Raw genomic sequence first — 8571 nt, 5'->3', positions numbered from 1 at the left:
TCCTCCACCCTCACTCTCTCTCCTCCCCAGAATGGCACCTACGGTGTCACCATTACCACAAGTGTTTTGGGGTGGGCACTTGGGGTCAAGCCCCTTGCTCAAAGGATGACATGAAGTCTCCAATACATTTGTGGGCCTTTATCTACTCAAGGGTGTGTGGGGGTGAATTAGCTGTTCCAGGGATGTGTTCCAGGGGCTGCAAGGAGGTGGGGAAGGCACAAAAAGAAGCAAGGATGGAACTGGAGAAAGGGTCCCAGCATGGCCTGGGATCAGGACCTCGAGAACGCGTGGGGAAGCCTGGAGGGGAAGCCTGGAGGGAAAGCGGAACTGATCAGGTGCATTTCAATTAGGCCATGATATTTTAGGCAACACCTCTGCTGGAAAGGTGGTTGCCTGCAAAACCGGATGAAGGCAGTGCTGTCAGGGTTTGGCGCTCTTTGAACAGCCACCTGGGGTCTGCACGTGTATTCTGCCTCCACCCACCCCCGCTCAAACCCCCTTCCTAGCACCTCCCTCTCTGCAAGGTTCCGGAGTGGCCACCCACAGAGCAGCTCTGGGCTGGGTGCTGAGTCATGAGGCTGTGGTGCCTGCCAGGGGGCGAGGGTGGCAGATGGCTTTATGTGGGCGTGAGTGAGGAGGGGGGCAGATGGGAGGGGCAGTGACCCTGGGCCCAGCAGATATCCAGGGAAGTGGCCTGGGAGGTAGGTCCCCAACTCTTCCTTTCCCGTGTCTTCACTGCCGTTTTCCAGGGATGCCTGTTCCTGCTGGGGTAGCCAGCTGTGATCAGGTCAGGGTGGAAAGTGACCCCTGGGAGACCTGAGGCCTGAGGCCCTGGGCTTCCGCTTGACCTGGCTGGGTCGGCCGTGGGAGGCAGAGCCTGGCTCTGTTTATCCAGGCCGGACACTTCCGGAGCAGATGGGCGCCTGTCAGAGCCGCCAGCCAGGAACTGGGCTGACGTCCTCTCATTGCCAAGTGGCAGGTGACTCGCGGGCCTGGAGGGAACATGGGTTTGGTTTGCGTGTTTATTAGGGAACTCTCTCTCCGGGCTGGGAGCTGCCTGCACAACTGAGTGAGCACAGGGCAGACTCTTTGACCCAAAGGGGCCCGGCCCTTTCAGGCGCTGAATGCTGGGGACTCTGTGGGGGCTTCAGGGTCTCCCCAGAAGTCATGACTGAGCTCTGCTTTTTTGCCCCCCCTACCTTGGTATATGCATTTCCTGGGGCTCCTGTGACAAAGTACCACTAACCAAGTGAGTGGCTTTAAACAGAGATGTCTTCTCTCACAGTTCTGGGGCCAGCATTGAACTCAAGGTGTCAGCAAGGCTCCCGCCGGAGGTCCTGGTGGAGGGTCTGCTCCAGGCCGCGCTCCTGGCTTCTGGTGGTTGCCAGCAACCCTGTACGTTCCCTGCTTGTAGAGGTATCACTCCTGTGTCTGCCTCCATCTTCACATGGCGTTCTCCCCTCAGTGTCTTCTGCATCTATTCTCCTCTCTCTCTCTCTTTTTTTTTTTTTTTTTAGATGGAGTCTCACTTCGTTGCCCAGGCTGGAGTGCAGTGGTGAAATCTCAGCTCACTGCAACCTCTGCCTCCCGGGTTCAAATGATTCTCCTGACTCGACCTCCCAAGTAGTTGGGACTACAGGCGCCCGCCACCATGCCCAGCTAATTTTTTTTTTTTTTTTTTTGAGATGGAGTCTTGCTCTGTTGCCCAGGCTGGAGTGCAGTGGTGTGAACTCAGCTCACTGCAAGCTCCACTTCCCGGGTTCACACCATTCTCCTGCCTCAGCCTCCCTAGTAGCTGGGACTACAGGCACCCACCACCATGGCTGGCTAATTTTGTGTGTGTGTATTTTTAGTAGAGATGGGGTTTCACCATATTAGCCAGGATGGTCTCGATCTCCTGACCTCGTGATCTGCCTGCCTCAGCCTCCCAAAGTGCTGGGATTACAGGTATGAGCCACCGCGCCCAGCCTAAGTTTTTATATTTTTAGTAGAGATGAGGTTTCACCATGTTAGCCAGGATGGTCTCCATCTCCTGACCTCGTGATACGCCCACCTTGGCCCCCCAAAGTGCTGGGATTACAGGCATGAGCCTCCGTGCCCAGCCTCTCCTCTCTTCTTATAAGGACTACAGTCATACTGGATTAAAGGCCCACCCCACCCAGTATAACCTCAAATTAATCACATCTGCAATGCCCTATTTCCATATAAGGTCACATTCTGAGGTTTGGGGAAGGACATGAATGTTGGGGGGATACTGTTCCACCCAGGACACTTGGGTTGCCCATCTGCCTCACTCTTTCTCTCATCTTCAGCTTTTCCTCCCTCTTGCTCTGCCATTTAGAGAGAGGACGCCCTGTACCCAGGCCTGAGCTTTCAGGGAGGGGGAGGCCGCCATTTTCCCAAGAGCTAGCTGACTCCCAAGCATTCGACTGTAAATTAGAAAACCCATTAAGAGGCAATCAACGTACAGCTTGGTTTTCATCCTGTATAGAGTACCAGAGGCCTTTGGGAATCAAAAGGAAAGCTCTGAACTCCCACCCAGGGTAAATGTACATGCAAACACGCACAACTCTCAGTGGTGACACAGCCCTTCCGATGCCTGTTTGTCCTGGGACTCCAGAGAGGGCCTTCTCCGGGCCAAGGAATTTCTGTCTGGAGCAAAAGGAGGCCCCAGTGCCTCAGCGCTGTGCTGCCTGTGAGGTCAGGGGTTGCCACGCTGGGCGAGGACTGGGAAGGGTTTCCTTAAACCAGACCAGTGTCAGTGTGTGTGTGCAGTCACAGGGTAGGCATGGACAGCGGATGGTGGAGGTATTCAGGAAAAGGGTGGGGTGCTCTGCTGTGGTGTTAAAATGGTTTTTTTTCTTGCCTCTGTAGCCACCGCCCTCCAGATATTGTTGAAAAGAGGCCCAGAGAGAGCCTGATGCTGGATCTCCAGGCGTTTAAAGCAGAGGTTCTAAGACGTGTTATTAAAGGGAGGGAGGAGGGAGTTGCCCAACATAACCTCTTCCCATTATCCTCTTTATGTAAAGGCACCCAGACTCTGTCCTTCTGTGTGTACAAATAAATGTCACTAAAGATCCCGAAGGGTAAACATTAGGTATCAGTGGCTGCTTCTGGACAGGATCTAGCGTTGAGGGCATCAAGGAAGGACTTTTCCTTGTTGCTACCTCTGTGTTAGTGTGGCTTGAATGTTTCCAATGAAAGTGGATTCAAATGATAATTGTGTGTTAAATTAAAATCTTTTCAAAGAAAGGCTCTTGATGTTCTGGGAGTTTCAGATCCCTTCAAGAAGTTCCTGAAAACCACGGTCTATCTCTCCCCAGTGCACCTGCTCACCACAAGAATCCCCAGCCTGAGGGAGGGGCAGACCCCTGGCCCGGAAGCAGACCAGCTCCTTCTTCCGGAGAAGCCCAGCTGCTGCCACCAGCCAGGCTGCTGGGATGCTCCTTTTCCCCTCTCCCCACTCCACATCCGGGCACCCAGAAAATTCTAGCTGAATTGTTCTCCCGACCAGTGGTTCCCAGACGGATGGCATCAGAATCATCTGGGGGCTGGTTGGAATGGCATGTTGGACCACCCCTTCACTTTTCTAAGATTTGCTTTTCTAATGAGGGTCCAGGTATCTGATATGATGGATCCTCCCACCTCACTTTGAGAACCACTGATCTAGGTAAAGGGCATTAACTGTGCCTTCCGAGGTTCACCTGGACTCTGGAGAGGGGTTCCAGCTGGGAACAAGGTTCATTCCTCTCCTGTGTGGAGGTGAGCAGAGGAGCATCCGTGGGAACCACCTGGGGATAGGGAAGAGGGAAAATCCTTCTCTTAGGAGTAAGGCTGATGAGATGCTTTGCACTGGAAGACTGCGATTGTCTCAATGAGAAGGTACCCGGGGGACCCCTCATCACCTCCCACTCCTCAGGGACTGGAGGGTTAAGAGGTGTGAGCAGGTCCTTCCAAGTCCCTCCCACCAGTTGTTTCCTGGGACTCTGAGCTCTGATCTGCTGTGCCCCCTCAGCCTCTCCTCACCCCTTACCATTTTTTTTTTTTTCTTAGAGACAGGGTCTCACTCTGTTGCCCAAGCTGGAGTGCAGTGGTGTGATCACAGCTCACTGCAGCCTCAACCTCCTGGGCTCAGGTGATTCTCCCACCTCAGCCTCCTGCATAGCTGGAACTATAGGTGTGTGCAACCATGTCTGGCTAATTTTTTGTAATTTTGGTAGAGACAGAATTTCTTTTTTCTTTTTTAGAGATAGGGTTTTACCATGTTGCCCAGACTGGTCTTGAACTCCTGGACTCAAGAAATCTGCCTGCCTCAGCCTCCCAAAGTGCTGGGATTGCAGGTGTGAGCCACCACACCCGGCCCTTCTCCTCACCATTGAGATGGAGGCTGGGCTAGCAAGGCTGGGGCTGGAGGTTAGGAAGGCCGGGGAAGGACCCTCCAGTCCCTCAGCTTCCCCGTGACTGCTTTCCAACCTCTGTAGTTCTCAGGCATGCATACACAGTCTTACATCACTCTCACCTCAAGGGACTGGATTGAACAGACTAGGTGCCCCTGGCACCTGGCTCAGCAACTGGTGTGGAATTGGCACCCAGTAAATGTTTACCAAAGAAAAGAAAGGTGGAACTCCAAAGTGTGAAGGAAGGAAGGGTTTCTGCAGTACTTTTCCACTCCCTTCCCTTTCTGCATCTCGCCCTCCAGCAAATCCCAGTCCTGTGGGTTCAAAGGGATTCAGCTCTTTTTTTTTTCCCTACAGTAACTGTGTTCCACCCTGGGGGAATTTTCATCTCAACTGAGGACTCCCAGTGCAGGTGACTTAAACCCTGAGGATGCAATGTCAGGCCTCAGGGCAAGTGAAGTCGTGCAAGGCCAGGATCCAGGAGAGGCAGAGTTCTAGTCCGGCCCTCCACCCCCAACTCATGTCAGATCCACCCTGCAGCATGTGCCTTAGGCCTGTGCAGGTGTCATAAAGATGCAGGTCCCTGGGGGAGGGGAACTCACTTTGGAGGAGCCTTGTATGTGTGTGGTGCTTCTGTGAATGAGCTCAGCTGCTGTGTGCACCATCTTTGTCTGCCAGACTGCCCTAGGAGTGATGAAAGAGGGTCAAAATGCCAAATTCTTCCAGCAGCTTCTGAGATAAGAGTCCCTACCAAATTCAGGGGGTGGCAGAGGTAGCGAGTCTGGGCCTGAGAGAAAGAGAGGGAGCCTATCCATTAGAAAACTCATTGAGGAATCAGCCCGATCCTCCCTGTCCTCCAATTTCTTTCACTTGCTGGGGGGCAGATGGTGGTGGGGAGTGACTTGTGGAGGAGACAGGGACACCTGGAGCGGCTCTGAATCCCTGTTAACCCCTCAATGCCCAACTGCCAACAGTCACCAGGGACTTCTGATGAACAAATCCAATAATCCTTTCTCAGGCCTCTCTTCCTCCACCGCTGCAGATGTCTGCACTGGGGGAGTCCTTGCCTTCCTCTAATGATCGACAAGCACTTATGCAGTGCATGCTCTGTGCCAGGCACTGTGCCAGGCTCCTGGATACAAAGGGAATGAGTCCCAGCTCCTATTCAAGGAGCTGCCAGGGTGTGGAGAGAGCAAGGTGGCAACTAGCAGTTTCAGCACAGCACACCGTGAGTGCAGTGGCTGGAGAATTTTAGGAAGGAAGCAACTCCAAGAACTCCTCTCTTCCACATCCACCCTGGGCATTCTCTCTCTCTTCTCCCATTAGCTAATACCAGTTTATGTTTGTTGAGCTCTGGGAACTCAGATAAGAGCTTGATATGTGTTCTCCATCTTCACCACAACACAGCACAGGTATACACTGTGAACCCATTTCACAGGGAAGGAAACTGAGGGAGAGTGGCTCAGGAGCTTTCCCCAGGCCACACACATCTTCCGCCCCTTGAATGCCCTTCACGCCTAACTCTCCCATTGTGGCAAGATTCCTGCTCACCAAGGTTCTGACCTCCATTCTCTGTCCTCTTTCTGGTCACCCCTCCATGATATCATGTCCTCCCACACACTCAGCTGCCACCTCCTGTGTCTGGGTCAGAGGATCCTGCAGCCTCCAGACTTGCACACACACTTCCTGCCAGCCTGCTGAGCAGCTCCACGTGGGCACCCTGCCAGCACCTCAGCCCTGCTGTGTCCAAGCCCACCATCTCTTCCATACTTCTCTGTGACTATGCATGGTGCCCCCTGCTCCTGGTTACCCAGGTGCCAAGCTGTCTCTCTTCTGCCTCCATCTGGAACACAGCAGACAGAAGGTACAGTGGGAGACCACTCTGAATTCTTTTGGTTGCAAGTGACAGAAAAGTCCTATTCAGACTGCCTTGATCAATAACAGATTTTTTTGAGTAGAGCTAGGTTCAGACACAGCTAAATCCAGTGGTTCAAATGGTTCTATCTACTCTTGGTCTTTTAGCTCACCTTATATTGGTTTCAGGTTTAGTTCCCACAGGATGGCAGAATGGCCATCAGTTCATACCCTCTTAAGGATAAGCAGAAGAGACCGCCCTTCTTTTCCTGGTAAATCCTACACAAGTCCCAGGACTTGCCCTGTCTGCACCAACTAGAGTCTTGGGACCGGTTACTGAGGTTAGAAGGATTCAGTTCTCTGATTGGCCAGGCTGGGTCATGGGCTTCACCAGAACCAAATGGACAGAGAGTAGGAATGCTAATAAAGGCTTAAAGATATCCAAGGGCTCCATGAGATATATCCCTTCCGTGCTTGAGGGTGCTGGGGAAGGAGAGAAGAGGCCCGATTTGTCCTGATGATATTTGTGACCATTACTAGGTGAGATACATATCCAGAAGCTCTAAAGGTTGAACCTTAGAATCTACAGTTAAGACAGAGTGGGGTTTGAGCCTCAATTCCACTAATGTGTTAGTCAGGTTAAGCTAGTAGACTTGTGGTGATAGACAACCCTAAAAATTGTGATTAACACAGTAACCATTTATTTCTCCCCCATGCCACATGCCCCATGCAGGACAGTGGGGGCTCTGCTCCACACGGTCACTTAGGGATCTAGGTGGTTGGAGGCACCATTATCGTGCAACTGCACTGCCTGCACATCTCCACAGGTTCCATGCCAGGGGGCAGAAAAGACTGGAGAATTGTGCCTGGAGACTTTTCACTGCCTCAATTTGGAAGTGACAGACATTATTTCTGTTCATATTTCATTGGCTAGAACTAGTCATAGCCCAGCCTCCCAGGAAATGGGTAGGTATGAAGGAAAGCATATGGAATAGTCAAAGAAAATTATCACTGCTGCCACACTCATTCACTAGCTGTGTGTCTGTGGCAAGATACTTAACCTCTCTGTGTCTTCATTTCCCCATCTGTTTTTGTTTTTATGGACAGAGTCTTGCTCTGTCATCCAGGCTGGAATGCACTGGCATGATTGTAGCTTACTGCAGCCTCAACCTCCTGGGCTCAAGTGATCCCCCTACCCTAGCCTTCTGAGTAGCTAGGGCTACTAGCCTTGTTAATTTTTTTTGTTTTTTGAAGGGCTGTCTCACTATGTTGCCCAGGCTGGCCTCAAATTCCTGGCTTCAAGTGATCCTCCTGCCTAGGCTTCCCAAAGTGCTGGGATTACAGGCATGAACCACTTTGCCTGCACTCAGTTTCCCCTTTTTTGTTTGTTTTTGTTTTGAGATGAAGTTTCACTTTTGTTTCTCAGGCTAGAGTGCAGTGGTGCAATCTCGGCTCACTGTAACCTCCACCTCCTGGGTTCAAGCAATTCTCCTGCCTCAGCCTCTCGAGTAGCCAGGATTACAGGCATCTGCCTCCACGCCTGGCTAATTTTATATATTTTAGTAGAGATAGGGTTTGACCATGTTGGCCAGGCTGGTCTCGAACTTTTGACTTCAGGTGATCCACCCGCCTCGGCCTCCCAAAGTGCTGGGATTACAGGCCTGAGCCACCGCGTTAGATCCCCATCTGTTAACGGAGGATTACAATAGTTTTTTTTAAAAATATTTTCTTTTTAAAAAAATGTAAATCTTTTTTGTGGGTACACAATAGCTGTATACATTTATGGGGTACATGAGATCTTTTGATACAGGCATGTAATGTGAAATAAGCACACCATGGGGCATGGGGGTGTCTATCCCCTCAAGCATTTACCCTTTGAGTTACAAACAATCCAGCTATATTCTTTAAGTTATTTTAAAATGTACAATTAAGTTATTATTGACTATAGTCACCCTCTTGTGCTATCAAGTTGTAGGTTTTATTCACTTTTTTTGTAGCATTAACCATCTCCAACTTCCCTCAGTCTCCCACTATCCTTCCCAACCTCCAGTAACCACCTTTCTACTCTCTGGGTCCATGAGTTCAATCATTTTGATTCAAATTTAAATTTTTTTTTTTCTTGCCCCACCTAATGCCATCACGGTTTGATTTTTAGATCCCACAAGTAACTGAGAACGTGATGTTTGTCTTCTGTGCCTAGCTTATTTCACTTAACATAATGATCTCCAGTTCCATTCATGTTGTTGCAAATGACTGGATCTTATTCTTATTTAATAGCTGAATAGTACTCCATCATGTATATGTACCACATTTTCTTTAT

The 8571-nt window shown here is 50.8% G+C and overlaps 1 long non-coding RNA gene across 1 annotated transcript; it reads left to right on the top strand.

The window, feature by feature from the left end:
* Positions 1-671: 671 nt before the first annotated feature.
* Positions 672-3086, top strand: LOC119627971 (uncharacterized). The gene is made up of 3 exons (XR_005244221.2): positions 672-701; positions 1286-1395; positions 2875-3086. It is a non-coding gene; the product is annotated as an uncharacterized lncRNA (long non-coding RNA).
* The last annotated feature ends 5485 nt before the right edge of the window (positions 3087-8571 follow it).

This window comes from Chlorocebus sabaeus, chromosome 9, assembly GCF_047675955.1.
Source record: "Chlorocebus sabaeus isolate Y175 chromosome 9, mChlSab1.0.hap1, whole genome shotgun sequence".
Lineage (NCBI taxonomy): Eukaryota > Metazoa > Chordata > Mammalia > Primates > Cercopithecidae > Chlorocebus > Chlorocebus sabaeus.
This window is presented reverse-complemented; position numbering and strand designations above follow the sequence as displayed.